We start from the raw sequence: 18096 nt of genomic DNA, 5'->3' as shown, positions 1-18096 counted from the left end.
TTTATTAACAAGAACAAGGACAATATATTGAGCTCAGCATGCAAGGGAGAACATCGCGTTTCATTCAGCAAGTTTGTTTTAAACGTGTCAGCGAAAGAAGTGAGATCGCATATATTACCATGGACATTTTGATTAAATCTTGCGGACATTCTTCCGGTTATTAACTATTACTCATCCAGTTTATTGTGTACACATAATAATAATTTTGAGTGTAGTGGTGTTAGTCCATCGGGATCGCTATATTGACACCAGAAGGATTATGGGAAAGGTAGTCACTCCAAGAATGATTGTTCTCCTATGTTTTAGGTGTATACTGTGGGTTTAAGGGAGGGGGCGGGTCCTAATCACGAAGGCTAGCTTAAAGCTTGATAAACGAAGGGGAGTTACTCAGTAAGGAAAGCCTCCATTTTCACCGAGGAGAGAGAGATGTCCTCTGTTAAGCAGGTATGTTGAATGAAGAAACCGGCGAGATCAGGGAAGGGGTTGTTACAGAGCAGTAGTGAACCGGCATAGATGAGAGGTGGTGGGGAAACGTCAAGTTTTGCCATTAGCTTTAAGAAAACCAGTGCGTGGAAAAAATGGGGTAGAACTAGGACGAAAAGAGAACGGTGATGATATCGTAGAGACCCGCAGGGAGAGTGAAGAAGTCCAGGTGTGACTGATTTCTTTTAAATAATTCAAAGGAGCACAGTTAAGTAGACGGGTTCCATGGAAAAAGGGCACTTGAGACAGTGTAGCATGAAGGATGTTTTACAACACTTATGGTTAATATGTTGCACATAATAAGAATGTTTTCTTTTAAAAGTTCGTGGTTTTTAAATGTGGGTTGTTAATATATGTGTTAATATCATTTACAGTATGTTCCCTGATGAAGGACCCAGAAAGGGTCCGAAATGCATTGGATAAATAAACTGCTTAAATGGAACCATGCATCAGTACGTGTTTTGGGTTGAGAGGTTCGGATGGCCCGCCCTTACATGAGGAAACTTAAAAATTGGCATCACCTTGCATGATAAAGAGTCTAAGAAAAAGGATAAATGAGAAAAATGATCGCGCAGCGTAAAGAATAAGGAATAAGCAAGACATGAGAAAAAGGATTATTATAAAATAATGGAAGCATTGGCATTTCTAAAAAAGAGGCTGTCGCCACTGCGGTGGGGTCTGAATGACACCCTGCCATCTTTTGTGTTTATGTATTACACGTGCTGTGTGGGCTTGGCACGAATCAGTGAGCACGCCAATAACTAAAATAATCGTTGAAAAAAGTTTGTGACAAGAATGGTTTTTGAAAAAACGGTGTGCAACCTGTCTCCTTATGTGATTTCGTCGAATCTAGCCACACCGGGTTAACACCCAGCGAACAAATGAACTTTATTTACAAGAACAAGGACAATATATTGAGCTCAGCATGCAAGGGAGAACATCGCGTTTCATTCAGCAAGTTTGTTTTAAACGTGTCAGCGAAAGAAGTGAGATCGCATATATTACCATGGACATTTTGATTAAATCTTGCGGACATTCTTCCGGTTATTAACTATTACTCATCCAGTTTATTGTGTACACATAATAATAATTTTGAGTGTAGTGGTGTTAGTCCATCGGGATCGCTATATTGACACCAGAAGGATTATGGGAAAGGTAGTCACTCCAAGAATGATTGTTCTCCTATGTTTTAGGTGTATACTGTGGGTTTAAGGGAGGGGGCGGGTCCTAATCACGAAGGCTAGCTTAAAGCTTGATAAATGAAGGGGAGTTACTCAGTAAGGATAGCCTCCATTTTCACCGAGGAGAGAGAGATGTCCTCTGTTAAGCAGGTATGTTGAATGAAGAAACCGGCGAGATCAGGGAAGGGGTTGTTACAGAGCAGTAGTGAACCGGCATAGATGAGAGGTGGTGGGGAAACGTCAAGTTTTGCCATTAGCTTTAAGAAAACCAGTGCGTGGAAAAAATGGGGTAGAACTAGGACGAAAAGAGAACGGTGATGATATCGTAGAGACCCGCAGGGAGAGTGAAGACGTCCAGGTGTGACTGATTTCTTTTAAATAATTCAAAGGAGCACAGTTAAGTAGACGGGTTCCATGGAAAAAGGGCACTTGAGACAGTGTAGCATGAAGGATGTTTTACAACACTTATGGTTAATATGTTGCACATAATAAGAATGTTTTCTTTTAAAAGTTCGTGGTTTTTAAATGTGGGTTGTTAATATATGTGTTAATATCATTTACAGTATGTTCCCTGACGAAGGACCCAGAAAGGGTCCAAAATGCATTGGATAAATAAACTGCTTAAATGGAACCATGCATCAGTACGTGTTTTGGGTTGAGAGGTTCGGATGGCCCGCCCTTACATGAGAAAACTTAAAAATTGGCATCACCTTGCATGATAAAGAGTCTAAGAAAAAGGATAAATGAGAAAAATGATCGCGCAGCGTAAAGAATAAGGAATAAGCAAGACATGAGAAAAAGGATTATTATAAAATAATGGAAGCATTGGCATTTCTAAAAAAGAGGCTGTCGCCACTGCGGTGGGGTCTGAATGACACCCTGCCATCTTTTGTGTTTATGTATTACACGTGCTGTGTGGGCTTGGCACGAATCAGTGAGCACGCCAATAACTAAAATAATCGTTGAAAAAAGTTTGTGACAAGAATGGTTTTTGAAAAAAGGGTGTGCAACCTGTCTCCTTATGTGATTTCGTCGAATCTAGCCACACCGGGTTAACACCCAGCGAACAAATGAACTTTATTTACAAGAACAAGGACAATATATTGAGCTCAGCATGCAAGGGAGAACATCGCGTTTCATTCAGCAAGTTTGTTTTAAACGTGTCAGCGAAAGAAGTGAGATCGCATATATTACCATGGACATTTTGATTAAATCTTGCGGACATTCTTCCGGTTATTAACTATTACTCATCCAGTTTATTGTGTACACATAATAATAATTTTGAGTGTAGTGGTGTTAGTCCATCGGGATCGCTATATTGACACCAGAAGGATTATGGGAAAGGTAGTCACTCCAAGAATGATTGTTCTCCTATGTTTTAGGTGTATACTGTGGGTTTAAGGGAGGGGGCGGGTCCTAATCACGAAGGCTAGCTTAAAGCTTGATAAACGAAGGGGAGTTACTCAGTAAGGATAGCCTCCATTTTCACCGAGGAGAGAGAGATGTCCTCTGTTAAGCAGGTATGTTGAATGAAGAAACCGGCGAGATCAGGGAAGGGGTTGTTACAGAGCAGTAGTGAACCGGCATAGATGAGAGGTGGTGGGGAAACGTCAAGTTTTGCCATTAGCTTTAAGAAAACCAGTGCGTGGAAAAAATGGGGTAGAACTAGGACGAAAAGAGAACGGTGATGATATCGTAGAGACCCGCAGGGAGAGTGAAGAAGTCCAGGTGTGACTGATTTCTTTTAAATAATTCAAAGGAGCACAGTTAAGTAGATGGGTTCCATGGAAAAAGGGCACTTGAGACAGTGTAGCATGAAGGATGTTTCACAACACTTATGGTTAATATGTTGCACATAATAAGAATGTTTTCTTTTAAAAGTTCGTGGTTTTTAAATGTGGGTTGTTAATATATGTGTTAATATCATTTACAGTATGTTCCCTGACGAAGGACCCAGAAAGGGTCCGAAATGCATTGGATAAATAAACTGCTTAAATGGAACCATGCATCAGTACGTGTTTTGGGTTGAGAGGTTCGGATGGCCCGCCCTTACATGAGAAAACTTGAAAATTGGCATCACCTTGCATGATAAAGAGTCTAAGAAAAAGGATAAATGAGAAAAATGATCGCGCAGCGTAAAGAATAAGGAATAAGCAAGACATGAGAAAAAGGATTATTATAAAATAATGGAAGCATTGGCATTTCTAAAAAAGAGGCTGTCGCCACTGCGGTGGGGTCTGAATGACACCCTGCCATCTTTTGTGTTTATGTATTACACGTGCTGTGTGGGCTTGGCACGAATCAGTGAGCACGCCAATAACTAAAATAATCGTTGAAAAAAGTTTGTGACAAGAATGGTTTTTGAAAAAACGGTGTGCAACCTGTCTCCTTATGTGATTTCGTCGAATCTAGCCCCACCGGGTTAGCACCCAGCGAACAAATGAACTTTATTAACAAGAACAAGGACAATATATTGAGCTCAGCATGCAAGGGAGAACATCGCGTTTCATTCAGCAATTTTTTTTTTAAACGTGTCAGCGAAAGAAGTGAGATCGCATATATTACCATGGACATTTTGATTAAATCTTGCGGACATTCTTCCGGTTATTAACTATTACTCATCCAGTTTATTGTGTACACATAATAATAATTTTGAGTGTAGTGGTTTTAGTCCATCGGGATCGCTATATTGACACCAGAAGGATTATGGGAAAGGTAGTCACTCCAAGAATGATTGTTCTCCTATGTTTTAGGTGTATACTGTGGGTTTAAGGGAGGGGGCGGGTCCTAATCACGAAGGCTAGCTTAAAGCTTGATAAACGAAGGGGAGTTACTCAGTAAGGATAGCCTCCATTTTCACAGAGGAGAGAGAGATGTCGTCTGTTAAGCAGGTATGTTGAATGAAGAAACCGGCGAGATCAGGGAAGGGGTTGTTACAGAGCAGTAGTGAACCGGCATAGATGAGAGGTGGTGGGGAAACGTCAAGTTTTGCCATTAGCTTTAAGAAAACCAGTGCGTGGAAAAAATGGGGTAGAACTAGGACGAAAAGAGAACGGTGATGATATCGTAGAGACCCGCAGGGAGAGTGAAGAAGTCCAGGTGTGACTGATTTCTTTTAAATAATTCAAAGGAGCACAGTTAAGTAGACGGGTTCCATGGAAAAAGGGCACTTGAGACAGTGTAGCATGAAGGATGTTTTACAACACTTATGGTTAATATGTTGCACATAATAAGAATGTTTTCTTTTAAAAGTTTGTGGTTTTTAAATGTGGGTTGTTAATATATGTGTTAATATCATTTACAGTATGTTCCCTGACGAAGGACCCAGAAAGGGTCCGAAATGCATTGGATAAATAAACTGCTTAAATGGAACCATGCATCAGTACGTGTTTTGGGTTGAGAGGTTCGGATGGCCCGCCCTTACATGAGAAAACTTGAAAATTGGCATCACCTTGCATGATAAAGAGTCTAAGAAAAAGGATAAATGAGAAAAATGATCGCGCAGCGTAAAGAATAAGGAATAAGCAAGACATGAGAAAAAGGATTATTATAAAATAATGGAAGCATTGGCATTTCTAAAAAAGAGGCTGTCGCCACTGCGGTGGGGTCTGAATGACACCCTGCCATCTTTTGTGTTCAACTTTTACTTTAGCCCCGCTATGTTCCATGATAATAGTCAAATTAATATCTAATCACTCATAGTGCTAAGATGTTTAGCAGGGATGCTTAATATAAAAGTTTGAGGTGCTAAAGCTGCATTAGCTGCATAGGAGCATTAAGCGGGGAAAGAAGGATAAATCAGACTCTACAAGATCAGTGGGAGGAAAGTCACGCTTATGAGGCAACCTGTTTAACGGGAGTCACTCCTGACCATGAAGATCGCTCAGACGGCCAAACTTATTACCCCTCCTCCGGTCATTATGATTATTGTTATGTGAACAGAATCTGGCAATTCTCAAAGGAGATAGCCTTCATAGGGGGTCCATAGAAATAATCCTAAAGGAACAACCATAATGGCCCTAGATCGAATATGGGTACTTAAACAATTCATGTAAAATGTTATCAACCAATGCAGGCTGAGGAAAATTATAACAATAATCCCGCTCATGGGTCGTCTCTCCTCTACTCACCCAGTTTTCAGGATTGCTCGTTATCACATTTTGGAAAATAGCATTATTTAGGCCAACCCTACACCCCTACGAGTGTGTACATTTATTTTTAAGCTCCTTCCATGATTCATGTATATTCTCTGGAAGTGGGGCAACCTCTGACATCACCAATACATAGGGATCTGACGCAGGTGGTAGGTCCGGGTTAATAAATGGGTGCTTAGTAATGTTGTATGGGGAGGTTGGAGGGGGGGGTCTTAGCCCGTTGTTAAAGTTTATCTGATCTAAAAGAGTCTCAGTACTGTTCTGAACTCTAAGTTGGGGTGTATAGTGAGCATACCCAACCCAGGAACAGTTTTTCACCACTTCATAGTCCAATTCTTCATTTTACACAGTGGATAATACTAATAGCTCACGAGATTAGGGGACTGTTTGTTTAACTGAGGGTTCCAGAGAGCCTACACAAGACTCTAGATGAGTTTCACCTAAGGAAAGGCTTGTGGAGATGGTAGTTAGTTGGGATGTAATATGCTGTTCTATGGCTGAAATCAAGGCATGGGATTGTTTAACAAACACTTTTTGGAAGATCTGGAGATCCGGGTTAAGCAGAGTCTCAAAGCTGCAGCTGCCAGATGAGATTGGTTGTTTAACAGTTTGGGCTCGTACAATCCGTGGTTTTAGTCTCTTTTTAGGAGGTGGACCAGGAACGTGCACGGAAGAGATAGAACTAATCAGTGCTTAATTTGTAAAATATGAAGTGCAGGTGCTGAAATGTTTGTCGGAGGCCACACCTACTGTTCGCTGGCTCCACCCACTTCCTCTACTGGCTCCACCCACTTACTCACACCGCATCATCAAAAAGTCTGCAACCTTGAATTTTTCTTCAAAGGACTTAAAATCAGCCTCAGAACTTCGCCACCCAAAAAAAACATATGTCAAAATCATCTAACATTCTCCTAGAAAACAGAGTTGATTTCTCAAAGCACTACATTTAATATTTCATGGACAGCCAAATGTTCTCCACGGAAAATAACATCCATGGTGACTTCAGCACTAAGAGGGAAAAGAAAAACAAGAAGTGTTCCTGCAACATCAATATTTATGTGAAGAAATTCAACTTTCATAGACCCACTAACACCCACCTCCCACAAAGCCAGAAAAACACTAGAGTCATCTTTGTCCCTTTCATCTAAGTTTTGCACAGACTATCAAGGTCAACAGACCCATCATCGCCTCTACCCTTTCAATATAACCCATATCACACTATCCAAAAATGTCCAAAGAAAAAAACTCCTAACAAATAAGTCAAAAAGTTCTAGGGGCCCACCTCAGCCAGGCACTGGAAAACATTGAACACATCACTGATGTCAACTCCCATGTAAAAGAATATATCACAAAAATCTAACCACACTCAAATAAAAGCTGCATGACCTGATAATTGGCACTTAGCCGCTAACTAAGAATCCAGTGCGCTCCCTAAATGACGACCTTGTGCCCTCAGTATGTGGCTAGTGGCCGCACCCAAACAATGTGTATTGCTGAAGTGGCCCGAAAGAGTTGGTGAGGCGGGCCTTGGGAGTGCAGCCTACGATCTGAAATAGGCCATGCCTCCGGAGGCGAGTGCATGGGATGACCTGTGAACCATTAGCCCCCTGAGCTCAGATCGCAAGAGGGTTTATGACGGGGGGACAGAACAATACATATAACATGAATATACTTATGGTACTGCCTAGCACTCAAAAGTGACTGAAAGGTGGCATGGTGGCATGACATAAAAACACTGTATTCTATGGACGTCGAGGAAGAGTCCCTCGTTAAACTACAACACGTGTGAATCCTAGTTTGCATTTTGAACTTCCTGGCAGCAACAAAATCTGCATTACCCGGTGAAGTTTGTCAAGTTACACCTGATAAATTAATCATGTGGCAAAAGTTCAGTTAATATCAGGACATGAGGATTTTGAAACAAAACAGAAAGCACAAAAATCTGCATGTTATGCCACATTTTAACAGAGGGACTTGTAACTGGCGATATTTATCGCATTTGATATATACTAGTGCACAGGATATTGTTTTTTATTCTAGTAGAGGGGCTCAGCTGGTTGCCACGCCATGGCATGAAAAGAGAGACCTTGGGAATAGACTAGGATGTCACGTCCTCCCGGCAACTGACTGGGCTTCCTGTGTCCCCCGACCCCGCACTGACACCAGCAAGAGCCCGATCGCACTGAGGTGGTTCATCTGACCTACAGCGAGTTTCAGTTAGCTTCTTAGCGGCAGAGTGCGATCAGCTGCATGCAGGTCGGTGTCTGGACTGAAGTGTCATTTTCTCTTTACATGAACTATGCACAAAAGATATGAGACTCCAGTTCAGGCACCGACCCACAGGTAGCTAATCGCGCTGCCGCTAAGAAGCTAATTTGTGGATTACCACTCGGCTGCTTAGTCTCACAGTGACACTGTCACTACACTTACTTGTGAGACTTGGCACTGCAATTCGATATACGGACCAACTGCCGGCAGCGGCTATTCCAGGCCTGAACATCGTCCGTCCGCACTTGCTGCTAGCGGCCGTTAACCACTAGGACTCGGCACTCGGTTGTGGGTGAGGTGCGGCCTGCGGGTTATGATGGGTGTGGCAATGCAACGAATGCGCGCGCATTCTGAAAAAATGTGCGCCTACTGCCGTGCATGCCCCAACCCCTGCAGAAGCCCAAATCCAGCCCTGCCCAGTGTCCCCCGCGCCCCACACCCACTGGGCGGCCGGCAACACAGAGCCTCGGCTGCTACCGCCAGACAATGCCCCTGCAATAATGTGCCACTACCAAGTGCCGTAGTGAAGTAAATTACGTTAAGTGCACTAAATGCGTGTAGACCCGGCCCTGCTAATTAAGTGCTGGTGCTAAGCACCGGAAAGCCCCGGCACAAATTAAGCACAGGAACTAATTGATTCTGGACCTACCACTACACCACAATTTGTATCAACACCCCTAGATTCAAAAGAAGGATCCAAAGTGTTTTCTCCTAACTCGGAAGGGTTAGGGGGCTCAGTATGGAGGTCAACCAGCAAAGAGACAGTTTTGATGGTTGCCTCAATTTTGGCCTCAGCATTACAGATCTCTTTGTTCAATGCTCCCATAGATCCCGATAAAAATATTTCAGATGTTCCAGTGCTCCCTCTGGAGGTAGTATTATGCTTCCTCTTGCACATAATGTACAGGTAGACTAATCAACAAGTGCAAGATCCAAAATTAAAATATAAACTAAAGGGAAAACCAAGTTTAAAAGTCTGTCACACAACCATGTGTGTCTGCTGGGGAACCTATGCCAAAAGTTAATGGCGGTTCATGTCTGTCCTGGGATTCCTCAGGCCAAGAGGAGTGACCCGACCTAACCTAGTTTGGGTGCGGACAGACACAGTTGGCCCGCTGTTAGACTGGTCTTCGCCGGGGCAAGTTCCACCACGCATCCCGTGCTGCAGGAGTTTCAAAGAGCTTTTAAGTGCTATTGCAGCATGCAGGAAGTCGCACCCCACACAACAAAGAAACAAGAGTCAGGCAAAAGGTCCCACACCGCAGGAGTTTCAAAGAGTTGTAAAGCGATATTGCAGCATGCAGCGCACAGGTAGTCCTACTTCAGCCAACAAACAAAGTCTGCCAAATTGTAATGTGCTGTGGAAGTTTCAAAGTGCTTTTAACTGCTATCCCAGTGTACGGCATGCAGGAAGAATGCTGGGTTATGTAGTCCCACAGCCAACAAACAAAAGTCTGGCAAGTTGTCAACACTCACCTCTTGCTCTTTAGTGTATTGCTTAGGGAGTTTGGTGACAATTTCATGTGTAGGTTTCACTTAATGACACTGGCACTGTCATAATTCTGAGCTTATTCTGATTAGCCGGGTCCGACCAGCCCCCAGCGAACCAGTCGTGAAGACAATGAGTCTAGTGGCCAAATAGTAAAGGTTGGTCACACCCATGCCACCATCAAAGGGAGGTATCCGGCAGTGTGCCAAGGCATAGGCGGTCTCCCTCCCCCCACAAGAACGTGGTAAGTACCCCATCAAACTCACAGAACCAATTACCCGGGAGATGAAAGGTAATATTTTGAAGAATGTATAAAAAATGGGGAAAAATCATCATTTTAAAAAGTGCCCCTCTTCTGAGGGGGTTAAGTGGGAGGGATTGCCAACGCTTAAGGTCGGCTTTAGTTTTCGTGTTCAGGGGTGTACGGTTAAAAGCCCATTCCAACTCCTGGAGCAAGGTCACCCAGATTCCAAGATATTTAAACAATTGTCTACGGAAGGGGATGGTAGATTACCAGTCGAAGCAGGCCATCAAGGGATGGAAAGGGACCAGGGTGGACTTTGCTGGATTGAGCTGCAGGCCAGTGATATTCTCAAAGGCTCGGAGCACCTCCAGACAGCATGGGCCACAGCCCTCAGGGTCGGCTAAGAAAAGTAGGACATCGTCTGCACATAGGGCAATCTTATCGACCGCGGAGGTCCCTAGACCACACTCGAATTTGGGGATCAATGCGGATGAGGCAGCCAGTAGCTCCATAACCAGCGTGAATAGGAGCGGCAAGAGAGGGCACCCCTGACGGGTGCCACTTCGGATGAAAAACATCTCCAAGAAGGCACCATTTGTCAAGACTCTTGCTTGGAGTACAGAATTCATATTAGACGTCTAAAGTGGGGGCCGAATCCCATCATAGCGAGAACGTCCTCCAAGTAGCTCCAATCAACTGTGTCAAAGGCCTTCTCAAAATCAATGAGCAACAGGGCCAGGTACTGGGTGAGTAGATGACGATGGGCCAGGCAAGGTGGAGGCACTGTATAAAGTGCCGGGTACCGCAGGTGGGCATAAAGTCGCATTGATCAATTCGTGCAGCAGGTGACGAAAACATTGACCCAGGGCAGTGGCGAAGATTTTCATCTCAATATTAATGAGAGAAATCGGGCAGTAGTCCGCACAGGAGAGAGAGGGTGTCTGGGTCTTTGGAATGACCACAATAGTGGCCATATCAGTCTTCGAGGGGAAGGAGCCCATCTCAACCCTGTGCTGGAAGTGGTCGGTTAAATGGGGGACCAATAAGTCTTTATACATCGCATAGTATTACTGCGTGAATCCGTCTGACCCCGATGTCTTTCCAGAGTGCAGGAGGGAGCAAGCTCCATGTATCTCCTCTGGAGTAAAGGGAAGGCCAAGGTCTGCCGATTCAGCCAGAGCAAGGCAGGAGAGCTGGACCACTGCTCGCTCCAACAGTTCAGCCAAAGAGGCCCCAGGGGAACAGGGTGAGTAAAGTTGAACATAGTAACCCACAAAAGCTTGGGCAATGGCTTGCGAAATACAGCGGAGGGTACCGACAGCTTCACAGATTTCAGGGATAATTCTGTTGGCCTTGGAATAAGAGACCAGGTTGTGAAGTACAGTGAAGGGTACCGACAGCGTCACAGATTTCAGGGATAATTCTGTTGGCCTTGGAATAAGAGACCAGGTTGTGAAGCAGCTTTCCATTTTTGACGCCCCATCCGTAAACACGTGCCACAGAGGAGACACCATCTTGGCTGTGTCTAGGGAGATCTGGCGGATCTCTTCCCAAAGCATTGCGAGCTGTTTAGCGGGATGGGCATCATCTGTGTCTCCAGGGGTCAACTCCAGCCGTGCAGCCTGCATCTCAAGCTGAGACAGGTGAGCAGTCTGTGCCGCCCATTTTACATGAACCAGACCTCTGGCCACACCACATAAGGTAGCCTTACCAGCCTCCCACAGCGTGCCTGAAGAAGAGCCTTTGTTGAATAGAAAATAATGCTTCAATTCTACTGCGAGCACATCCGTGATCTCCGTGTCTTGCAAGAACCACGTGTTTAACCGCCAAACCGTATGCACCCCATCAGTGGTGTTTCCCAAGTGGAGGGAAATCGCAGAGTGGTCCAAGATTCCATGGGGAAGAATAGAGACCCCAGATACCAGCTGGCAGTCGGTGGCAGGGAGGAGGATCAGATCGATGCTGGAGTGGGTATGATGGGCCGCGGAAGTGTGAGTTTACTGTTTCCTACGGGTATTCTAAATCTTCCAGGCGTCACACAAACCAAGGGTAGAGGACCAGTCCAAAAGCCTTTTAGAAGAGGTGAGGCGTGATGAGGAGGGATCACCGGTGGTGTCAAGGTACGGCTGCATAACCACATTGAAGTCGCCCCCAATTATTGTCTGACCCTGCGGCAGGGCAAAAATTACCTCCGTTAGTTGATGGAGAGTGGAAGAGTACCGTGGCTGGAGGGATGTTTGTGGATAGTAGGTTGAGGATCTGTCCTTCAAACCTCCCGGCCAGGGTCACATAGTGGCCTTGTGTGTCGGTCGTCGCATGAACTGGGGTGAAGGGAAGACCTCTCCAGGTCAGTATGGCCACCCCCGGGAGCCTCGTGTGAAACCGGAGTGCCAAACCCTGTCAAAGCTGTACTGGGCGAGGAAGGAACAGTGGGTTCCCAGGAGCTGTGTCTCCTGAAGGAGGAGTCCTCAGGCACGTCAGGTGCTCCTGAGGACTGATGTAGATTTGATACGATCTAGCAAACAATTTATGTTCCACGACAAGATGTGGAGGGTTCTACCATGAGTGGGCATCTGAGGAGCAGCTGGTGTGGGGATAAAAAGGTCCGGGGGGCCTGGGTCCCAGGCGAGGCGACCCCTCACAGCTAGGATAGGAAGGTGTGGCTTGCGCATGGAGGTATGTCTTTTGTCGGTGATGATGATGTGTGCATGTGATGAGCGGTCATGAAAAATGGAAAACAGCGGCTAAAACAAAGCAGAGAAAAAAGGAATCCAGAGTAAGCATGGGCGAATTTTGCGAATCTCGTGTTCGCGAATTTTGCGGATTTGCGAATTCGCAATCCGCAAAATCCGCGAATTCTCGCGAATTTGCGGATTTTTTTTTGTGTTCACAAGTGTTTCTGCCAGTTCGCGAGGATTTGGTACTAGTTCGCAATTGCGAACTTACTTGTCGGCTCGCAACGGTCGCGACTATGTTGTTTCTACGTCTGGTTCATCATCACAGCCTCCCAGCACCCTCTGTTTCACCACTGGCACCCTCTCTTTGACCCATGCCACCCTCTGTTACATCAATGCCACCCTCTGGTTCATCATCACTGTAGAAGATGGGGGGGAAAGCAAGCCCACCTGCCCTGCTTGAACTGACATGAATTAATTTGGGGTTAGTTTATTAACAACACCTGCCCTGCCCCAACTGACAATAATGAATTAGGGGCTAATTAATGTGTCACTGAATTTGAAGTTCCAGCCTGGCACCTGCTTGTCTGCTCCCTTAGCTGTAAATCAGGACCTTTGTGGCATACAGTTAAGGTCAGAGCAGGGTCACACAATAGTTGCAAGCAGGCAACCGAATTCTGGAGGGCCCCCTCAGGAAGCACTACAGGGAATCGTTACAAATCATGAGGTTGACCTTTTGCACCTGCTCATTGCTTTTGCAAAAATCGTTTTTCGTTTTTTTCGCGCTATTCGCGGGGCGCGGCGTCGTGCGAAACCGACCGCGGAAGCCGCCAATTTGTGCGAATGAGCTTTTTATTTTTTGCGGCTTGTTGTTTCGCGAGTTTTTTTGCAGTATTCGCGAGCCGCTTGCAGCGCAACACGCGAATTTACCCCAAGGTCGAGTACGGGCGCGGCCATTTTGTTTGCGTGACGTATTTCCGTTTCCGCCCGCTATGTATAATCTCGCGCAGTAAGCGCATTGCGAGTAGAAGTTCGCACGAGATCGCGAGGGAAATCTCGCGCGAACTTACTTTCGCGCTCGTGAACGGGCGCCGGCCATCTTGTTTTTCATTCATTTCCTGTGTCTGGGCATGGTGTTTAATCCTCTTGCTATCTTTGCCATCCTTTGCTTGTTTTCAGTTTTTTTTAACGATTTTGCTTCTTATCTATCCCTCTCTTTTCCTAGCTGTATATTTTTGTCTTTTCTGCTATTTTTCTTTACTTTTAAACTACTTTTTTAAACTCTTTTCTTTTCTTCTTCCCTATCCTATTCCTTCTTAATTTTCTACTTCCTACCTTACCTGCCCAGACCCTGGTGAAGCCAGGCGCCGTGAAGCTGCCCAGGCACTTGAGGGCGGCAGCGGCGGCGGGGAGGAGGAGTCCTGGACCCTGTGCCAGGACACCATGCGGTCGATTGAGGGGGGAGCAGGTGATGCGACGGGAGATCTTCAGCCCGGAGGAAGTGGGCGCGCTGGTCTACTTCGTCCAGCGCCGCCTGCCCAGGACCATCGCGGGAGGCGGCAGGATCGCGGCCGGCGGCTACAACATGCGGGAGCGCCGGAAGCGGTGGGAGAAGGTGTGCTGGGCCATATCCCACCTCTACGGGGTCCAGCGCACCTACAGCCAGGTCACCCGTCTCTGGACGGACCTCCTGGACCGGGAGCGCGACCTGCTGGACCAGCTCGGCTTGGAGATCCCCGGGCTTGGTGAGTAGTAGTAGCCATTTCATCACTCACTACTATGATGTTTTCTCCTGCTCTGTGTTGTTGTATTGCAAATATTTGTTTTTACATGGAGCAAGCCAATAATGCCGCTGATGACGATTACATTGTAGTTAAATTATATTTCAAAATCTTCTGTGCATTTCAGGTGCACTGCTCTCCTTCTCAGTGGCGTTGCTACTATGCTTATTTGTTTTCTATTTTGTGGTCTCATTGGCCTGAGTAACTATTATGTATGAGTGTACTTTACAGAACTGCGTAATGCTAGACACTAGGGGGCAGATTACATTTACAAGCCCCTTGCGCCACGTTTACGTTGCCTTGCGTGACGCAACAGCGGCGTAAACGTGCCGCATCCCTGCAAGTCATTTACAGCATGATGCATCTAGGGAGATGCGTCACGTTATAAAGCCATGGGCCTGCACCACAATGGGTGCGTTCCTAGTACGCAGGGTGGGCGGTCCGGCGGCTGTGCGCCTCGCAAAATTGCCTGCGTGAAATCTACAAGATTTAACGCAGGCACTTCTGCGACGCTGCTACGTCAATTCAATTCCTTATGCCTGCTTGAAGCGGGCGAAAGGACTGACACAGCATGTTAAGTATTGGGTGGCCCTGAGCATTACTGGAGTTGCATTGCGTTGGCGACGTGACTCCAGCGATGCGCCGCTCTTACGTGACGAGATGCGTCACGCAAGTGCCTACCCTTGCGCCAGGGCGCGCCGCATTGTAAATGAGGCGCATCTGCCGTGTCGCAAGGGTAGTTTTGCGTGACGCATTTGATCTGGCGCATCTCTGGAGATGCGCCAGAACGCGTAAGTAAGTATGCCCCTACGGGGCAGAATTGCAATTACCGTCGCATCCCTGCAAAGTAGCAGGGATGCGCCATTAATTGTGCGGCCCGCTACCACCACCAAACATGGTGCGCCGTATTTGCAATGCGGCGCACCATGGGCCCAAAACGTCACCGAAGCTTTACTGCTGGAGTTGCGTCGCAGCTCCAGCAATGCTCTGGGGTACCCTATCTCCCCAATGCTGGGTCAAGCCGTACGTCTGCTTCAAGCAGGTGCAGGGTTTGTGTGACGCATCATTGTCCTAAAGGTGACTGATTGAAATTTTGTAGATTTCCCTCAGCCACTTTTAGGATGTGTTCCAGCGCAGGAATGCCCTCCCTTGCGCCGGAACGCCCCCTGATGGCGCAGGGCTTTATAACGGGATGCATCTCCCAAATGCGTCACGTTGTTATAATATTATACGCCGCACCATGGCGCCCTTTTTTGTTTAGCTGCTGCGTCACAAAAGTCACGCAAGAACGGAGCAAAAGAGCCGCAAGGGGCTTAAATCTGCCCCTTCCTTTGTACCCCTGACAATAAGAAAAATAGTGGCGGTGGATTGATAGATTGACTATTTAAATGACTGGTAATGTAGCAGGCAACTGTTAGTGTTGTCACTGATCTGACTGAAATCACAGTGGAGTTTGTCTGTCACTTTGCGTCTTGCCTGCGGACTGCTGCCTGCCAGTCCTAGGTGAACCTTTCAGTACTTTGTTTAGTGAGTTACGTGACTTTTGAAGTCACAGGTCCGCAAATAAATGAAAACTAACCCTAATCAATATAATTTCGCGGAAATATTTTGTTATTGTTCTTTTGAAATGTTTGATTTGGTTGGCATTGACAAGCAACAATCATCCATGTTTTCTGTTCTTTCTTTCATGTTGTACGTCAGCTCCCCCCAGGGGCGAGGGGAGGACACAGGAGCAGCAGGCGGCGGATGCTGTTGAACAGGGCCAGGATCGGGCAGGCGAGGGCTCCTTTGCTGGCCCCAGTAAGTTTTCATTTTAGACTAGTACCTATTTTTCCTAGCGTTCCTCATTTGATTTTTTCAAAATCGTCTTTGATCTTCTTGTAGACTGTATCTAAATTCTTATCCTGCCTCTACTATGACTCCCTGTGGTATTACTAGATTATTCTTATTAGTCTGTCTGTGTAGCTAACTAAGATTGCACGGTTGGCGAAACTCCCATTCTAGTCAGCAATAGCTCTATCAACTTAGTGCAGTCCTCTGGGATTGTCCATAATGTCTTTTGAAGTGTTCTATCTGCTTTGAAAATTCCCAACTATAAAATGTGAATGACCACCAAGAAAGAATAAGATACTACCTTTTGGTTTGGATAGGAGAACAATCCATACCACTACAGTGGCGCGGACAATTCTTCTGCAGAAACAGAACTATGGACAATAAATAGTGCATTGCTTATCAATTATAATAGGCGCTGTTAGAGTTTCCACATACCTATGTGATAACAGACTTTGAACCCCCAATGTCCTTACTGACTGACTACATAGTGTGGCACAGTCATTTACCTCCCGAATTCATCGATCATTGATCCCCAATGATGATTATTATCCAACGTAGCTGAAGAGTACGGAGTCAGAGTCAAGAAGTGTCAGAGGCACGGACTCATGCTTGCAAAAATTGCAAAACGTTTCGCTCAGTCACTCTAGTCACTCTGGACCAAAAAACACAGAGTCTCTCTAAGTTTAAAAGCTTTATTAAAAGTAAACACATTTATTAAAATGAAGTCATAATAAAAAAAAGAAACGTTTAACTGAGAATGTAAAAGTGGTTAGTGCTGACGATTAATTGAAGACATTTCTTGTGGTCGAGCCGAGCTCTCACCTTGTTTCAACTTGATCTTGTTGTTAGAAGTCCATCTTCTGTCTGTGTGGAAAAAAATGGTGCGTGTTAAAAAGCCAGCCTTCATCAGTTGTGCCAAAAAGTGCTGCATTACATTGTTTTCACATGTCTTCATTCCTTGACCAAATACTAGTGAGTGGTTTATTCTAACATTCTTAAATGTACTTTGTAGGTGGAACATCTGGTGGCGGGGCCAACGCGGAGGTGGTGGTGCTCGACACGGAGGCGGAGGGCAATTCCTCAGGGGAGGATGCGGCGGTTCCAGTGCCGGCTGTGAGAGTTCAGACGGTGGTGGTGGCGGGCAGAGGTAAGCTCTTATATATTCCTTACTTATTGAGATTGAAGACGTGGCTGGGAAGGAAAGAATATGAGCTGCATGGCTGGGTGAATGATGAAGCAATGATTGGTGGAAGTACAACAGCCTGGGTGGGTGACACAGACACTGTATGTGTCCATATACCTGGATCATGCTACTATCTGACTCTTAGATAGCATATGTGTATCTAGAGCAGGGGTACTCATAGTACGGCCCGCGGGCCGGTGGCGGCCCGGCAAGCCTTCCTTGGCGGTGTGCAGACCTTGCAGACAATCACTGCTCCCCCGGCCCCCACAGAGCAGAGTGGAGATGCAGGGCCACAAAGAGGTGAAATAGAACAAAGCCTCTGCTCTGTGGGGCCGGGCAAGCAGTGATTGTCAGGGTGGAGATGCAGGGGCGCTACAACAAACAAAGCCTCAATAATATGTTAATGGTCTTTTAAAGACCTGTTAAGTACTTTGGTGTGGCTGTCTGTGTGTGCGCGTTGAGGAAGCTGTCTCAGCCCGGTCTGAAGGCTGACACAGACAGACACACACACAGTGAGATGACAGAGGGGGAGGGAGAGGGAGGGCAGGAGGGAGAGAGAGATGGAGAGGGAGGGCAGGAGGGAGAGCATGAGTGAGAGAGATGTATGTAAATGCTGGGTCTGGTGGCTCAGTGGATGAAGGCATCTGCTGCAGGGACCTGTGTGCAACCTCATGGTCACAAGTTTTTGTTTTGCTTTAGCCCCGCCCCCTCTGACTCCGCCCCCACCAGTGCAGCCCTCGGCCACAAACTACACTGTAAATTTAGCCCCTGAGAGAAAGTTTGTGAGTACCCATGATCTAGAGAG

Source organism: Lissotriton vulgaris, chromosome 5, assembly GCF_964263255.1.
Source record: "Lissotriton vulgaris chromosome 5, aLisVul1.2, whole genome shotgun sequence".
In the NCBI taxonomy this organism is placed as follows: domain Eukaryota; kingdom Metazoa; phylum Chordata; class Amphibia; order Caudata; family Salamandridae; genus Lissotriton; species Lissotriton vulgaris.
This window is presented reverse-complemented; position numbering follows the sequence as displayed.